A 17,111-nucleotide genomic window follows, 5' to 3' on the forward strand; every position below is an offset into this window, starting at 1 on the left:
CTCTGCTCATCTCTCTTTCTCTCTGCTCATCTCTCTTTCTCTCTGCTCATCTCTCTTTCTTTCTGCTCATCTCTCTTTCTCTCTGCTCCTCTCTCTCTGCTCCTCTCTCTCTCTTTCTTCTCCTCTCTCGCCTCTCTCTCTCTGCTCCTCTCTTGCCTCTCTCTGCTCCTCTCCCGTCTCTCTCTCTGCTCCTCCCTCTGTTCCTCTCTCTCTGCTCCTCTCTTGCCTCTCTCTGTGCTCCTCTCCCATCTCTCTCTCTGCTCCTCTCTCTGTTCCCCCCTCTCTCTCTGTTCCCCCCCCTCTCTCTCTCTGTTCCTCTCTCTCTCTCTTTCTCTGTTCCTCTCTCTCTGCTCCCATCCTGCCTCTCTCTCTGCTCCCATCCTGCCTCTCTCTCTGCTCCCATCCTTCCTCTCTCTCTGCTCCCATCCTTCCTCTCTCTCTGCTCCCATCCCGCCTCTCTCTCTCTGCTCCCATCCCGCCTCTCTCTCTCTCTGCTCCCATCCCGCCTCTCTCTCTCTCTGCTCCCATCCCGCCTCTCTCTGCTCCTCTCCCGCACCTCTCTCTCTCTGCTTCTCTCCCGCGCCTCTCTCTGCTTCTCTCCCGCGCCTCTCTCTCTGCTCCTCTCCCACACCTCTCTCTCTGCTCCTCTCCCACGCCTCTCCCTGTTCCTCTCCCACCTCTCTCTCTCTGCTCCTGTCCCGCCTCTCTCTCTGCTCCTCTCCCGCGCCTCTTTCTTCTGCTCTCCTGCGCCTCTCTCTCTGCTCCTCTCCCGCCTCTCTCTCTGCTCCTCTCTCTTTCCGTTCCTCTCTCTGTTCCCCTCTCTCTGCTCCTCTCTCTCTGCTCCTCTCTCTCTCTCTGCTCCTCTCCTGCCTCTCTCTCTGCTCCTCTCTCTCTGTATGCTCCTCTCCCACATCTTTCTCTTTGCTCCTGTCCCGCCTCTCTCTCTCTCTGCTTCTGTCCCGCTTCTCTCCCGCGCCTCTCTCTCTCTGCTCCTCTCCCGCCTCCCTCTCTGCTCCTCTCCCGCCTCTCTCTCTCTGCTCCTCTTTCTTTTCCTTTCTCTCTCTGTTCCCCTCTCTCTCTCTCTCTCTGTTCCCCCCTCTCTCTCTCTGTTCCCCCCTCTCTCTCTCTGTTCCCCTCTCTCCCTGTTCCTCTCTCTCTGTTCCTCTCTCTCTGCTCCTCTCTCTCTCTCTGCTTCTCTCCAGCCACTTGCTTTCGCTCTGCTCCTCTCTCGCTCTCTCTCTCTGCTCCTCTTCCGCCTCTCTCCCGCTCTCTATGCTCCTCTCCCGCATATCTCTGCTCATCTCTTTCTCTCTGCTCATCTCTTTCTCTCTGCTCATCTCTCTTTCTCTCTGCTCATCTCTCTTTCTTCTCCTCTCTCGCCTCTCTCTCTGCTCCTCTCTTGCCTCTCTCTGCTCCTCTCCCGTCTCTCTCTGCTCCTCCCTCTGTTCCTCTCTCTCTGCTCCTCTCCCGTCTCACTCTCTCTCTGCTCCTCTCTCTGTTCCCCCCTCTCTCTCTGTTCCTCTCTCTCTCTCTCTTTTCCTCTCTCTCTGCTCTTCTCTCCCTGCTCCTCTCCAGCCACTCGTTTTCTCTCTGCTTCTCTCCCGCCTCTCTCTCTCTGCTTCTCTCCCGTCTCTCTCTCTGCTACTCTCCCGCCTCTCTCTCTCTCTGCTCCTCTCCCACCTCTCGCTCTCCCTCTGCTCCTCTCCCGCCTCTCTATCTCTCTCTGCTCCTCTCCCTCCTCTCTCTCTCTCTGCTCCTCTCCCGCCTCTCTCTCTGCTCCTCTCCCGCCTCTCTCCATCTCTGCTTCTCTTCCGCCCCTCTCTCTCTCTCTGCTCCTCTCCCGCGCCACTCTCACGCCTCTTTCTCTGCTCCTCTCCCGCCTCTCACTGTTCCTCTCCCACCTCTCTCTCTTCTCCTGTCCCGCCACTCTCTCTGATCCTCTCCTGCGCCTCTCTCTCTCTTCTCCTCTCCCACGCCTCTCTCTCTGCTCCTCTCCCGCCTCTCACTGTTCCTCTCCCGCCTCTCTCTCTCTGCTCCTCTCCCGCCTCTCTCTCTCTGCTCCTCTCCCGCCTCTCTCTCTCTCTGCTCCTCTCCCGCCTCTCTCTCTCTCTGCTCCTCTCCCGCCTTTCTCTCTCTGCTCCTCTCCCATCCTGCCTCTCTCTCTTTGCTCCCATCCTGCCTCTCTCTCTCTGCTCCCATCCTGCCTCTCTCTCTCTCTGCTCCCATCCTGCCTCTCTCTCTCTCTGCTCCCATCCTGCCTCTCTCTCTCTCTGCTCCCATCCTGCCTCTCTCTCTCTCTGCTCCCATCCTGCCTCTCTCTCTCTGCTCCCATCCTGCCTCTCTCTCTCTGCTCCCATCCTGCCTCTCTCTCTCTGCTCCCATCCTGCCTCTCTCTCTCTGCTCCCATCCTGCCTCTCTCTCTCTGCTCCCATCCCGCCTCTCTCTCTCTGCTCCCATCCCGCCTCTCTCTCTTTGCTCCCATCCCGCCTCTCTCTCTCTCTGCTCCCATCCTGCCTCTCTCTCTCTGCTCCCATCCCGCCTCTCTCAGCTCCTCTCCAGCCTCTCTCTCTCTGCTGCTCTCCCGCGCCTCTCTCTGCTGCTCTCTCGCGCCTCTCTCTCTGCTCCTCTCTCGCGCCTCTCTCTCTGCTCCTCTCTCACGCTTCTCTCTATGCTCCTCTCCCGCCTCTCTGCTCATCTCTCTCTTTCCGTTCCTCTCTCTGTTCCTCTCTCTCTCTCTGTTCCTCTCTTTCTCTCTCTCTGTTCCTCTCTCTCTCTGCTCCTCTCTCTCTCTCTGCTCCTCTCTCTGTATCCTCCTCTCCTACCTCTTTCTCTTTGCTCCTGTCCCGCCTCTCTCTCTCTCTCTGCTTCTGTCCCGCTTCTCTCCCGCGCCTCTCTCTCTGCTCCTCTCCCGCCTCTCTCTCTGCTCCTCACCTGCCTCTCTCTCTCTCTGCTCCCATCCTGCCTCTCTCTCTCTCTGCTCCCATCCTGCCTCTCTCTCTCTGCTCCCATCCTGCCTCTCTCTCTCTGCTCCCATCCTGCCTCTCTCTCTCTGCTCCCATCCTGCCTCTCTCTCTCTGCTCCCATCCTGCCTCTCTCTCTCTGCTCCCATCCCGCCTCTCTCTCTCTGCTCCCATCCTGCCTCTCTCTCTTTGCTCCCATCCCGCCTCTCTCTCTCTCTGCTCCCATCCTGCCTCTCTCTCTCTGCTCCCATCCCGCCTCTCTCAGCTCCTCTCCAGCCTCTCTCTCTCTGCTGCTCTCCCGCGCCTCTCTCTGCTGCTCTCTCGCGCCTCTCTCTCTGCTCCTCTCTCGCGCCTCTCTCTCTGCTCCTCTCTCACGCTTCTCTCTATGCTCCTCTCCCGCCTCTCTGCTCATCTCTCTCTTTCCGTTCCTCTCTCTGTTCCTCTCTCTCTCTCTGTTCCTCTCTTTCTCTCTCTCTGTTCCTCTCTCTCTCTGCTCCTCTCTCTCTCTCTGCTCCTCTCTCTGTATCCTCCTCTCCTACCTCTTTCTCTTTGCTCCTGTCCCGCCTCTCTCTCTCTCTCTGCTTCTGTCCCGCTTCTCTCCCGCGCCTCTCTCTCTGCTCCTCTCCCGCCTCTCTCTCTGCTCCTCACCCGCCTCTCTCTCTCTGCTCCTCTCCCGCCCCTCTCCCGCCTCTTTTCTCTCTGCAGCTCTTTCTGTTCCCCTCTCTCTCTGTTCCCCTCTCTCTGCTCCTCTCCAGTCACTTGCTTTCGCTCTGCTCCTTTCTCGCTCTCTCTCTCTGCTCCTCTTCCGCCTCTCTCCCGCTCTCTAAGCTCCTCTCCCACATATCTCTGCTCATCTCTCTTTCTCTCTGCTCCTCTCACTCTTTCTTCTCCTCTCTCGCCTCTCTCTCTCTCTGCTCCTCTCTTGCCTCTCTCTGCTCCTCTCCCGTCTCTCTCTCTGCTCCTCCCTCTCTTGCCTCTCTCTCTGCTCCTCTCTTGCCTCTCTCTGTGCTCCTCTCCCGTCTCTCTCTCTCTGCTCCTCTCTCTGTTCCCCTCTCTCTCTCTCTGTTCCTCTCTCTCTCTGCTCCTCTCCAGCCACTCGTTTTCTCTCTGTTCCTCTCCCGCCTCTCTCTCTCTGCTTTTCTCCCGTCTCTCTCTCTGCTCCTCTCCCGCCTTTCTCTCTCTGCTCCTCTCCCGCCTCTCTCTCTCTGCTCCTCTCCCGCCTCTCTCTCTCTGCTCCTCTCCCCTCTCTCTCTCTCTGCTACTCTCCCGCCTCTCTCTTTCTTCTCCTCTCCTGCCACTTGCTTTCTTTCTTCTCCTCTCTTGCTCTCTCTCTCTCTGCTCCTTTTCCGCCTCTCTCTTGCACTCTCTGCTCCTCTCCCGCCTCTCTCTGCTCCTCTCTCTTTCTCTCTGCTCCTCTCTCTTTCTCTCTGCTCCTCTCTCTTTCTCTCTGCTCCTCTCTCTCTGCTACTCTCTCTCTCTTCACCTCTGTAGCCTCTCTCTGCTCCTCTCCCGACTTTCTCTCTCTCTCTGCTCCTCTCCCGACTCTCTCTGTCTGCTCCTCTCCCGACTCTCTCTCTCTCTCTGCTCCTCTCCCGACTCTCTCTTTCTGCTCCTCTCCCGACTCTCTCTCTCTCTCTGCTCCTCTCCCGACTCTCTCTCTCTCTCTGCTCCTCTCCCGACTCTCTCTCTCTCTCTGCTCCTCTCCCGACTCTCTCTCTGCTCCTCTCCCGACTCTCTCTCTGCTCCTCTCCCGACTCTCTCTCTGCTCCTCTCCCGACTCTCTCTCTGCTCCTCTCCCGACTCTCTCTCTGCTCCTCTCCCGCCTCTCTCTCTGCTCCTCTCCCTACTTTCTCTCTGCTCCTCTCCCGCCTCTCTCTCTCTGCTCCTCTCTCCATCTCTGCTTCTCTTCCGCCTCTCTCTCTCTGCTCCTCTCCCGCGCCTCTCTCTCTCTTCTCCTCTCCCACGCCTCTTTCTCTGCTCCTCTCCCGCCTCTCACTGTTCCTCTCCCACCTCTCTCTCTCTTCTCCTCTCCAGCCACTCGTTTTCTCTCTGCTCCTCTCCCGCCTCGCTCTCTCTGCTTCTCTCCCGCCTCGCTCTCTCTGCTTCTCTCCCGCCTCGCTCTCTCTGCTCCTCTCCCGCCTCGCTCTCTCTGCTCCTCTCCCGCCTCGCTCTCTCTGCTCCTCTACCGCCTCGCTCTCTCTGCTCCTCTCCCGCCTCGCTCTCTCTGCTCCTCTACCGCCTCGCTCTCTCTCTCTGCTCCTCTCCCGCCTCGCTCTCTCTGCTCCTCTCCCGCCTCTCTCTCGCTCTCTCTGCTCCTCTCCAGCGTCTCTCTCGCTCTTTCTGCTCCTCTCCAGCGTCTCTCTCTCTGCTCCTCTCTCGCTCTCTCCCACCTCTCTGCCTCTCTCTGCTCCTCTCCCGCCTCTCTGTGTCTTCTCCTCTCCCTCTCTCTCTGCTCCTCTCCCACCTCTCCCTCTTTCTCTCAGCTCCTCTTCATCCTCTCTTTGCTCCTCTCTCTATTCTCCTCTGCCGCCTCTCTCTTTGCTCCTCTCCCGGCTCTCTCTCTCTCTGCTTCTCTTCCGCCTTTCTCTCTGTTTCTCTATCTTTCTGCTTCTCTCTCTCTGCTCCTCTCCCACGCCTCTCTCTCTGATTCTCTCCCGCGCCTCTCTCTCTCTGCTTCTCTTCCACCTCTCTCTCTGCTCCTCTCCCGCCCCTTTCTCTCTCTGCTCCTCTCCCGCGCCTCTCTCTCTGCTCCTCTCCCACGCCTCTCTCTCTGCTCCTCTCCCACGCCTCTCACTCTCTGCTCGTCTCCCGCCTCTCTCTCTCTGCTCCTCTCCCACCTCTCTCTCTCTCTCTGTTCCCCTTTCTCTCTCTCTCTCTCTGTTCCTCTCTCTCTCTCTCTGTTCCTCTCTCTCTCTCTCTCTCTCTCTCTCTGTTAAAGGAAACCTACCACCACAAATCTACCTATAAAGGTAGATCGGGTGGTAGGTGGATCAATGGGACGTGAGGATAGCCCTTTTAAGGGCTAATCCTCGCGTCCCCGCACTTTTTTGGAAACTTTTATTACCCTAATATGTAAATTTTGTTATGTGGCTACTGGGGCGTGGAGTAGCCGCATCTGAGGTTACACGAGGCGGCTACTCCACGCCCCGGTAGCCACTTTACCCCTCATACTCACCATCTTCGGCGCGCAGCTGCGCGCCCTCGTCTGACGATCCTGCCGTCTGCGCATGCGCAGAACAGCAGGCCCGCGCCTGTGCAGCTCCGGCTTCGGAGCAGTGACCGCGCAGGCGCTGGCCTGCTGTTCTGCGCATGCGCAGACGGCAGGATCGTCGGACGAGGGCGCGCAGCTACGAGCAGCTGCGCGCCGAAGATGGTAGATTTGTGGTGGTAGGTGCCCTTTAATCTCTCTCTCTCTCTGCTCCTCTCTCTCTCTCTGCTCCTCTCTCTCTCTCTGCTCCTCTCTCTCTCTCTGCTTCTCTCTTTGCTCCTCTCTCTCTGCTCCTCTCTCTCTTTCAATCCTCCTCTCTTTCTCTCTCTGCTCCTCTCTCTCTCTGCTACTCTCCCGCCACTCTCTCTCTGCTACTCTCCCGCCTCTCTCTCTCTGCTACTCTCCCGCCACTCTCTCTCTGCTACTCTCCCGCCTTTCTCTCTCTGCTCTTCTTCCCCCTCTCTTGCTCTCTATGCTCCTCTCCTACCTCTCTCTGCTCCTCTCTCTCTCTGCTCCTCTCTCTTCACCTCTGTAGCCTCTCTCTGCTCCTTTCCCAACTCTCTCTCTGCTCCTCTCCCGCCTCTCTCTCTCTGCTCCTCTTCCGCCTCTCTCTCCTTCTGTTCCTCTTCCGCCTCTCTCTCTTTCTGTTCCTATTCCGCCTCTCTCTCTTTCTGCTCCTCTCCCGCCTCTCTTTCTGCTCCTCTCCCACCTCTCTATGTTTCTGCTCCTCTCCCGCCTCTCTGTCTCTCTGCTTCTCTCCCACCTCTCTCTCTCTCCGTTCCTCTCTCGCCTCTCTCTCTCTCTGCTCCTCTCTCTCTGCTCCTCTCCCGGCTCTCTCTGCTCCTCTCCCGCCTCTCTCTCTCTCTGCTCGTCTCTCTGTGCTCCTCTCCCGTCTCTCTGTGCTCCTCTCCAGCCTCTCTCTGCTCCTCTCCCGCCTCTCTCTGCTCCTCTCCTCTCCATCCTCTCTCTCTCTCTTCTCCTCTCCATCCTCTCTCTCTCTCTGCTCCTCTCCGTCCTCTCTCTCTCTGCTCCTCTCCTGCCTCTCTCTGCTCCTCTCCCGCCTCCCCCTGCTCCTCTCCCTGCTCCTCTCACGCCTCGGTTCCTCTCCCACGCCTCTCTCTGCTCCTCTCCCCCGCCTCTCTCTCTGCTCCTCTCCCGCGCCTCTCTCTCTCTGCTCCTCTCCCGCCTCTCCCTGTTCCTCTCCCACCTCTCTCTCTCTCTTCTCCTGTCTGCCACTCTCTCTGCTGCTCTTCCGCGCCTCTCTCTCTGCTGCTCTCCCGCGCCTCTCTCCCTGCTGCACTCCCGCGCCTCTCTCTCTGCTCCTCTCCCCCGCCTCTCTCTCTGCTCCTCTCCCGCCTCTCTTTCTCTCTGCTCCTCTCCCGCCTCTCTTTCTAACTGCTCATCTCCCGCCTCTCTCTCTCTCTGCTCCCATCCTGCCTCTCTCTCTGCTCCCATCCTGCCTCTCTCTCTGCTCCCATCCTGCCTCTCTCTCTGCTCCCATCCTGCCTCTCTCTCGGCCCCATCCTGCCTCTCTCTCTCTGCTCCTCTCCTGCGCCTCTCTCTCTCTGCTCCCATCTTGCCTCTCTCTATCTCTGCTCCCATCCTGCCTCTCTCTATCTCTGCTCCCATCCTGCCTCTCTCTCTGCTCCGATCCTGCCTCCCTCTCTGCTCCCATCCTGCCTCTCTCTCTGCTCCCATCCTGCCTCTCTCTCTGCTCCCATCCTGCCTCTCTCTCTGCTCCCATCCCGCCTCTCTCTCTGCTCCCATCCCGCCTCTCTCTCTGCTCCCATCCCACCTCTCTCTCTCTGCTCCCATCCCGCCTCTCTCTCTCTGCTCCCATCCCGCCTCTCTCTCTCTGCTCCCATCCCGCCTCTCTCTCTCTGCTCCCATCCCGCCTCTCTCTCTCTGCTCCCATCCCGCCTCTCTCTCTCTGCTCCCATCCCGCCTCTCTCTCTCTGCTCCCATCCCGCCTCTCTCTCTCTGCTCCCATCCCGCCTCTCTCTCTCTGCTCCCATCCCGCCTCTCTCTCTCTGCTCCCATCCCGCCTCTCTCTCTCTGCTCCCATCCCGCCTCTCTCTCTCTGCTCCCATCCCGCCTCTCTCTCTCTGCTCCCATCCCGCCTCTCTCTCTCTGCTCCCATCCCGCCTCTCTCTCTCTGCTCCTCTCCAGCCTCTCTCTCTCTGCTCCTCTCCAGCCTCTCTCTCTCTGCTCCTCTCCCGCACCTCTCTCTCTCTGCTCCTCTCCCGCACCTCTCTCTCTGCTCCTCTCCCGCACCTCTCTCTCTGCTGCTCTCCCGCACCTCTCTCTCTGCTGCTCTCCCGCGCCTCTCTCTCTCTGCTGCTCTCCCGCGCCTCTCTCTCTCTGCTTCTCTCCCGCGCCTCTCTCTCTGCTCATCTCCCACGCCTCTCTCTGCTCCTCTCCCACGCCTCTCTCACTGCTCCTCTCTCCCGCCTCTCTCTCTCTCTGCTCCCATCCTGCCTCTCTCTCTGCTCCCATCCCGCCTCTCTCTGCTCCTCTCCAGCCTCTCTCTCTCTGCTCCTCTCCCGCACCCCTCTCTCTCTGCTGCTCTCCCGCACCTCTGTCTCTCTGCTTCTCTCCCACCTCTCTCTCTCTGTTCCTCTCTCTCTCTCTCTCTCTCTCTCTCTCCCCATTCCTCTCTCGCCTCTCTCTCTCTCTCTGCTCCTCTCCCGGCTCTCTCTGCTCCTCTCTCGCCTCTCTCTCTGCTTCTCTCCCGCCTCTCTCTCTCTCCGTTCCTCTCTCGCCTCTCTCTCTCTCTGCTCCTCTCTCTCTGCTCCTCTCCCGGCTCTCTCTGCTCCTCTCCCGCCTCTCTCTCTCTCTGCTCGTCTCTCTGTGCTCCTCTCCCGTCTCTCTGTGCTCCTCTCCAGCCTCTCTCTGCTCCTCTCCCGCCTCTCTCTGCTCCTCTCCTCTCCATCCTCTCTCTCTCTCTTCTCCTCTCCATCCTCTCTCTCTCTCTGCTCCTCTCCGTCCTCTCTCTCTCTGCTCCTCTCCTGCCTCTCTCTGCTCCTCTCCCGCCTCCCCCTGCTCCTCTCCCTGCTCCTCTCACGCCTCGGTTCCTCTCCCACGCCTCTCTCTGCTCCTCTCCCCCGCCTCTCTCTCTGCTCCTCTCCCGCGCCTCTCTCTCTCTGCTCCTCTCCCGCCTCTCCCTGTTCCTCTCCCACCTCTCTCTCTCTCTTCTCCTGTCTGCCACTCTCTCTGCTGCTCTTCCGCGCCTCTCTCTCTGCTGCTCTCCCGCGCCTCTCTCCCTGCTGCACTCCCGCGCCTCTCTCTCTGCTCCTCTCCCCCGCCTCTCTCTCTGCTCCTCTCCCGCCTCTCTTTCTCTCTGCTCCTCTCCCGCCTCTCTTTCTAACTGCTCATCTCCCGCCTCTCTCTCTCTCTGCTCCCATCCTGCCTCTCTCTCTGCTCCCATCCTGCCTCTCTCTCTGCTCCCATCCTGCCTCTCTCTCTGCTCCCATCCTGCCTCTCTCTCGGCCCCATCCTGCCTCTCTCTCTCTGCTCCTCTCCTGCGCCTCTCTCTCTCTGCTCCCATCTTGCCTCTCTCTATCTCTGCTCCCATCCTGCCTCTCTCTATCTCTGCTCCCATCCTGCCTCTCTCTCTGCTCCGATCCTGCCTCCCTCTCTGCTCCCATCCTGCCTCTCTCTCTGCTCCCATCCTGCCTCTCTCTCTGCTCCCATCCTGCCTCTCTCTCTGCTCCCATCCCGCCTCTCTCTCTGCTCCCATCCCGCCTCTCTCTCTGCTCCCATCCCGCCTCTCTCTCTCTGCTCCCATCCCGCCTCTCTCTCTCTGCTCCCATCCCGCCTCTCTCTCTCTGCTCCCATCCCGCCTCTCTCTCTCTGCTCCCATCCCGCCTCTCTCTCTCTGCTCCCATCCCGCCTCTCTCTCTCTGCTCCCATCCCGCCTCTCTCTCTCTGCTCCCATCCCGCCTCTCTCTCTCTGCTCCCATCCCGCCTCTCTCTCTCTGCTCCCATCCCGCCTCTCTCTCTCTGCTCCCATCCCGCCTCTCTCTCTCTGCTCCCATCCCGCCTCTCTCTCTCTGCTCCCATCCCGCCTCTCTCTCTCTGCTCCTCTCCAGCCTCTCTCTCTCTGCTCCTCTCCAGCCTCTCTCTCTCTGCTCCTCTCCCGCACCTCTCTCTCTCTGCTCCTCTCCCGCACCTCTCTCTCTGCTCCTCTCCCGCACCTCTCTCTCTGCTGCTCTCCCGCACCTCTCTCTCTGCTGCTCTCCCGCGCCTCTCTCTCTCTGCTGCTCTCCCGCGCCTCTCTCTCTCTGCTTCTCTCCCGCGCCTCTCTCTCTGCTCATCTCCCACGCCTCTCTCTGCTCCTCTCCCACGCCTCTCTCACTGCTCCTCTCTCCCGCCTCTCTCTCTCTCTGCTCCCATCCTGCCTCTCTCTCTGCTCCCATCCCGCCTCTCTCTGCTCCTCTCCAGCCTCTCTCTCTCTGCTCCTCTCCCGCACCCCTCTCTCTCTGCTGCTCTCCCGCACCTCTGTCTCTCTGCTTCTCTCCCACCTCTCTCTCTCTGTTCCTCTCTCTCTCTCTCTCTCTCTCTCTCTCCCCATTCCTCTCTCGCCTCTCTCTCTCTCTCTGCTCCTCTCCCGGCTCTCTCTGCTCCTCTCTCGCCTCTCTCTCTGCTTCTCTCCCGCCTCTCTCTCTCTCTCTGCTCCTCTTTCTCTCTCTCTCTCTCTCTCTCTCTGTGCCTCTCTCTCTCCCTCTGCCTCTCTCTCTGTGCCTCTCTCTCTGTTCCTCTCCCACCTCTCTCTCTCTCTGTTCCTCTCCCACCTCTCTCTCTCTGTTCCTCTCCCACCTCTCTCTCTCTGTTCCTCTCCCACCTCTCTCTGCTCTCTCTCTGCTGCTCTCTCTCTCTGCTCCTCTCCCGCCTCTCTCTCTCTGCTCCTCTCCCGCCTCTCTGTGCCCCTCTCCAGCCTCTCTCTGCTCCTCTCCCGCCTCTCTCTGCTCCTCTCCGTCCTCTCTCTCTTCTCCTCTCCGTCCTCTCTCTCTCTCTCTCTGCTCCTCTCCGTCCTCTCTCTCTCTCTCTCTGCTCCTCTCCTGCCTCTCTCTGCTCCTCTCCCGCCCCCCCCTGCTCCTCTCCCTGCTCCTCTCACGCCTCGGTTCCTCTCCCCCGCCTCTCTCTCTGCTTCTCTCCCGCGCCTCTCTCTCTCTCTCTGCTCCCATCCTGCCTCTCTCTCTCTGCTCCCATTCTGCCTCTCTCTGCTCCCATCCTGCCTCTCTCTCTGCTCCCATCCCGCCTCTCTCTCTGCTCCCATCCCGCCTCTCTCTCTGCTCCCATCCCGCCTCTCTCTCTCTGCTCCCATCCCGCCTCTCTCTCTCTGCTCCCATCCCGCCTCTCTCTCTCTGCTCCCATCCCGCCTCTCTCTCTCTGCTCCCATCCCGCCTCTCTCTCTCTGCTCCCATCCCGCCTCTCTCTCTCTGCTCCCATCCCGCCTCTCTCTCTCTGCTCCCATCCCGCCTCTCTCTCTCTGCTCCCATCCCGCCTCTCTCTCTCTGCTCCCATCCCGCCTCTCTCTCTCTGCTCCCATCCCGCCTCTCTCTCTCTGCTCCCATCCCGCCTCTCTCTCTCTGCTCCTCTCCAGCCTCTCTCTCTCTGCTCCTCTCCAGCCTCTCTCTCTCTGCTCCTCTCCCGCACCTCTCTCTCTCTGCTCCTCTCCCGCACCTCTCTCTCTGCTCCTCTCCCGAACCTCTCTCTCTGCTGCTCTCCCGCGCCTCTCTCTCTCTGCTGCTCTCCCGCGCCTCTCTCTCTCTGCTTCTCTCCCGCGCCTCTCTCTCTGCTCATCTCCCACGCCTCTCTCTGCTCCTCTCCCACGCCTCTCTCACTGCTCCTCTCTCCCGCCTCTCTCTCTCTCTGCTCCCATCCTGCCTCTCTCTCTGCTCCCATCCCGCCTCTCTCTGCTCCTCTCCAGCCTCTCTCTCTCTGCTCCTCTCCCGCACCCCTCTCTCTCTGCTGCTCTCCCGCACCTCTGTCTCTCTGCTTCTCTCCCACCTCTCTCTCTCTGTTCCTCTCTCTCTCTCTCTCTCTCTCTCTCTCTCCCCATTCCTCTCTCGCCTCTCTCTCTCTCTCTGCTCCTCTCCCGGCTCTCTCTGCTCCTCTCTCGCCTCTCTCTCTGCTTCTCTCCCGCCTCTCTCTCTCTCTCTGCTCCTCTTTCTCTCTCTCTCTCTCTCTCTGTGCCTCTCTCTCTCCCTCTGCCTCTCTCTCTGTGCCTCTCTCTCTGTTCCTCTCCCACCTCTCTCTCTCTCTGTTCCTCTCCCACCTCTCTCTCTCTGTTCCTCTCCCACCTCTCTCTCTCTGTTCCTCTCCCACCTCTCTCTCTGCTCTCTCTCTGCTGCTCTCTCTCTCTCTGCTCCTCTCCCGCCTCTCTCTCTCTGCTCCTCTCCCGCCTCTCTGTGCCCCTCTCCAGCCTCTCTCTGCTCCTCTCCCGCCTCTCTCTGCTCCTCTCCGTCCTCTCTCTCTTCTCCTCTCCGTCCTCTCTCTCTCTCTCTGCTCCTCTCCGTCCTCTCTCTCTCTCTCTGCTCCTCTCCTGCCTCTCTCTGCTCCTCTCCCGCCCCCCCCTGCTCCTCTCCCTGCTCCTCTCACGCCTCGGTTCCTCTCCCCCGCCTCTCTCTCTGCTTCTCTCCCGCGCCTCTCTCTCTCTCTCTGCTCCCATCCTGCCTCTCTCTCTCTGCTCCCATTCTGCCTCTCTCTGCTCCCATCCTGCCTCTCTCTCTGCTCCCATTCTGCCTCTCTCTCTGCTCCCATCCTGCCTCTCTCTCTGCTCCCATCCTGCCTCTCTCTCTCTGCTCCCATCCTGCCTCTCTCTCTCTGCTCCCATCCTGCCTCTCTCCCTCTGCTCCCATCCTGCCTCTCTCTCTCTGCTCCCATCCTGCCTCTCTCTCTCTCTGCTCCCATCCTGCCTCTCTCTCTCTCTGCTCCCATCCCGCCTCTCTCTCTCTGCTCCCATCCCGCCTCTCTCTCTCTCTGCTCCCATCCCGCCTCTCTCTCTGCTCCCATCCCGCCTCTCTCTCTCTGCTCCCATGCCGCCTCTCTCTCTCTGCTGCTCCCATCCCGCCTCTCTCAGCTCCTCTCCAGCCTCTCTCTCTCTGCTCCTCTCCTGCATCTCTCTCTCTGCTGCTCTCCCGCGCCTCTCTCCCGCTCTCTATGCTCCTCTCCTGCCTATCTCTGCTCATCTCTCTTTCTCTCTGCTCCTCTCTCTTTCTCTCTGCTCCTCTCTCTGTGCTCCTCTCTCTCTTTCTTCTCCTCTCTCGCCTCTCTCTCTGCTCCTCTCTTGCCTCTCTCTGCTCCTCTCCCGTCTCTCTCTCTGCTCCTCCCTCTGCTCCTCCCTCTGTTCCTCTCTCTCTGCTCCTCTCTTGCCTCTCTCTGTACTCCTCTCCCATCTCTCTCTCTCTGCTCCTCTCTCTGTTCCCCTCTCTCTCTCTCTCTGTTCCTCTCTCTCTGCTCCTCTCCCGCCTCTCTCTCTCTGCTTCTCTCCTGTCTCTCTCTCTGCTACTCTCCCGCCTTTCTCTCTCTGCTCCTCTCCCGCTTCTCTCTCTCTGCTCCTCTCCCGTCTCTCTCTCTGCTACTCTCCCGCCTCTCTCTTTCTGCTCCTCTCCTGCCACTTGCTTTCTTTCTGCTCCTCTCTTGCTCTCTCTGCTCCTTTTCCGCCTCTCTCTCACACTCTCTGCTCCTCTCCCGCCTCTCTCTGCTCCTCTCTCTTTCTCTCTGCTCCTCTCTCTCTTCAGCTCTGTAGCCTCTCTCTGCTCCTCTCCCTACTTTCTCTCTGCTCCTCTCCCGACTCTCTCTCTCTGCTCCTCTCCCGACTCTCTCTCTGCTCCTCTCCCGACTCTCTCTCTGCTCCTCTCCCGACTCTCTCTCTCTCTCTGCTCCTCTCCCGACTCTCTCTCTCTCTGCTCCTCTCCCGACTCTTTCTCTGCTCCTCTCCCACCTCTCGCTCTCTGCTCCTCTCCCGACTCTCTCTCTGCTCCTCTCCCGACTCTCTCTCTCTCCCTCTGCTCCTCTCCCGACTCTCTCTCTCTCTCCCTCTGCTCCTCTCCCGACTCTCTCTCTCTCTCTCTCTCTCTGCTCCTCTCCCGACTCTCTCTCTCTGCTCCTCTCCCGACTCTCTCTCTCTGCTCCTCTCCCGACTCTCTCTCTCTGCTCCTCTCCCGACTCTCTCTCTCTCTCTCTCTGCTCCTCTCCCGACTCTCTCTCTCTCTCTCTCTGCTCCTCTCCCGACTCTCTCTCTCTCTCTCTCTGCTCCTCTCCCGACTCTCTCTCTCTCTCTCTGCTCCTCTCCCGACTCTCTCTCTCTCTCTCTCTGCTCCTCTCCCGACTCTCTCTCTCTCTGCTCCTCTCCCGACTCTCTCTCTCTGCTCCTCTCCCGCCTCTCTCTCTGCTCCTCTCCCACCTCTCTCTCTCTGCTCCTCTCCCGCCTCTCTTTCTCTCTGCTCCTCTATAGCCACTTGATTTCTCTCTGCTCCTCTCCCGTCTCTCTCTCTGCTCCTCTCCCGTCTCTCTCTCTCTTCCTCTTCTCTCTCTTTCTGCTCCTCTCCAGCCACTCGTTTTCTCTCTGCTCCTTTCTCTGCTCCTCTCCCACCTCTCTCTCTCTGCTCCTCTCCCGCCTCGCTCTCTCTGCTCCTCTCCTGCCTCGCTCTCTCTGCTCCTCTCCTGCCTCGCTCTCTCTGCTCCTCTCCCGCCTCGCTCTCTCTGCTCCTCTCCCGCCTCGCTCTCTCTGCTCCTCTCCCGCCTCGCTCTCTCTGCTCCTCTCCCGCCTCGCTCTCTCTGCTCCTCTCCCGCCTCGCTCTCTCTGCTCCTCTCCTGCCTCGCTCTCTCTGCTCCTCTCCCGCCTCGCTCTCTCTGCTCCTCTCCCGCCTCGCTCTCTCTGCTCCTCTCCCGCCTCGCTCTCTCTGCTCCTCTCCCGCCTCGCTCTCTCTGCTCCTCTCCCGCCTCGCTCTCTCTGCTCCTCTCCCGCCTCGCTCTCTCTGCTCCTCTCCCGCCTCGCTCTCTCTGCTCCTCTCCCGCCTCGCTCTCTCTGCTCCTCTCCCGCCTCGCTCTCTCTCTCTGCTCCTCTCCCGCCTCTCTCTCGCTCTCTCTGCTCCTCTCCAGCGTCTCTCGCTCGCTCTGCTCCTCTCCAGCATCTCTCTCTCTCTCTCTGCTCCTCTCCCACCTCTCTGCTCCTCTCCCGCCTCTCTCTATCTCTGCTCCTCTCCCGCTCTCTCTGCTCCTCTCCCGCCTCTCTCTCTCTGCTCCTCTCCCGCTCTCTCTGCTCCTCTCCCACCTCTCCCTCTTTCTCTCAGCTCCTCTTCATCCTCTCTTTGCTCCTATCTCTCTACTCTTCTGCCGCCTCTCTCTCTGCTTCTCTCCCGGCTCTCTTTCTCTCTGCTCCTCTCCCGGCTCTCTTTCTCTCTGCTCCTCTTCAGCCACTTGATTTCTCTCTGCTCCTCTCCCGTCTCTCTTTCTGCTCCTCTCCCGTCTCTCTCTCTCTTCCTCTTCTCTCTCTTTCTGCTCCTCTCCAGCCACTCGTTTTCTCTCTGCTCCTTTCTCTGCTCCTCTCCAGCCTCTCTCTCTGCTCCTCTCCAGCCTCTCTCTCTGCTCCTCTCCCGCCTCGCTCTCTCTGCTCCTCTCCCGCCTCGCTCTCTCTGCTCCTCTCCCGCCTCGCTCTCTCTGCTCCTCTCCCGCCTCGCTCTCTCTGCTCCTCTCCCGCCTCGCTCTCTCTGCTCCTCTCCCGCCTCGCTCTCTCTGATTCTCTCCCGCCTCGCTCTCTCTGCTCCTCTCCCGCCTCGATCTCTCTGCTCCTCTCCCGCCTCGCTCTCTCTGCTCCTCTCCCGCCTCGCTCTCTCTGCTCCTCTCCCGCCTCGCTCTCTCTGCTCCTCTCTCTTTCTGCTTCTCTTCCACCTCTCTCTTTCTGCTTCTCTCTCTGCTCCTCTCCCACGCCTCTCTCTCTGATTCTCTCCCGCGCCTCTCTCTCTCTGCTTCTCTTCTGCCTCTCTCTGCTCCTCTCCCGCCCCTCTCTCTCTCTGCTCCTCTCCCGCGCCTCTCTCTCTGCTCCTCCCCTGCGCCTCTCTCTGCTCCTCTCCCGCGCCTCTCTCTCTCTGCTCCTCTCTCTCTCTGCTCCTCTCCCACTCCACTCTCTCTTCGCCTCTCCCGCGCCTCTCTCTCTGCTCCTCTCCTGCGCCTCTCTCTGCTCCTCTCCCGCGCCTCTCTCTCTGCTCCTCTCCCGCCTCTCTTTCTCTCTGCTCCTCTCCCGCCTCTCCCTCTCTCTGCTCCTCTCCCACCTCTCTCTCTCTCTCTGCTCCTCTCCCACCTCTCTCTCTCTCTGCTCCTCTCCCACCTTTCTCTCTCTCTCTGCTCCTCTCCCACCTTTCTCTCTCTCTCTGCTCCTCTCCCACCTTTCTCTCTCTCTGCTCCTCTCCCGCCTCTCTCTCTTTGCTCCCATCCCGCCTCTCTCTCTGCTCCCATCCCGCCTCTCTCTCTCTTTGCTCCTATCCCACCTCTCTCTCTGGTCCCATCCCGCCTCTTTCTCTGCTCCCATCCTGCCTCTGTCTGCTCCTCTCCCGTGCCCCTCTCTCTCTGCTCCTCTCCCGCGCCCCTCTCTCTTTTCTTCTCTCCCGCCTCTCCCTGTTCCTCTCCTGCCTCTCCCTGTTCCTCTCCCGCCTCTCTCTCCTGCCTCTTTCTCTTTCTGCTCCTCTCTCTCCTCTCTTGCTCTCTCTCTCTCTGCTCCTCTCCAGCCACTCGTTTTCTCTCTGCTCCTCTCCCGCCTCTCTCTCTCTCTGATGCTCTCCCACTTCTCTCTCTCTGCTCCTCTCCCGCTTCTCTCTCTCTGCTCCTCTCCCGCCTCTCTCTCTGCTTCTCTCCCGCCTCTCTCCCGCCTCTCTCTGCTCCTCTCCCGCCTCTCTCTGCTCCTCTCCCGCCTCTCTCTTTCTGCTCCTCTCCCACATCTC

General features: G+C 60.0%; 1 protein-coding gene across 2 annotated transcripts in view; it reads left to right on the forward strand.

Annotated features, from left to right (window-relative positions):
* Positions 1–17,111, forward strand: part of LOC140075965 (uncharacterized) — a 222,265-nt gene that overhangs the window by 144,747 nt on the left and 60,407 nt on the right. The window lies entirely within an intron of this gene.

The sequence above is a fragment of the Engystomops pustulosus genome, chromosome 8, assembly GCF_040894005.1.
Source record: "Engystomops pustulosus chromosome 8, aEngPut4.maternal, whole genome shotgun sequence".
NCBI classification, from domain to species: Eukaryota; Metazoa; Chordata; class Amphibia; order Anura; family Leptodactylidae; genus Engystomops; species Engystomops pustulosus.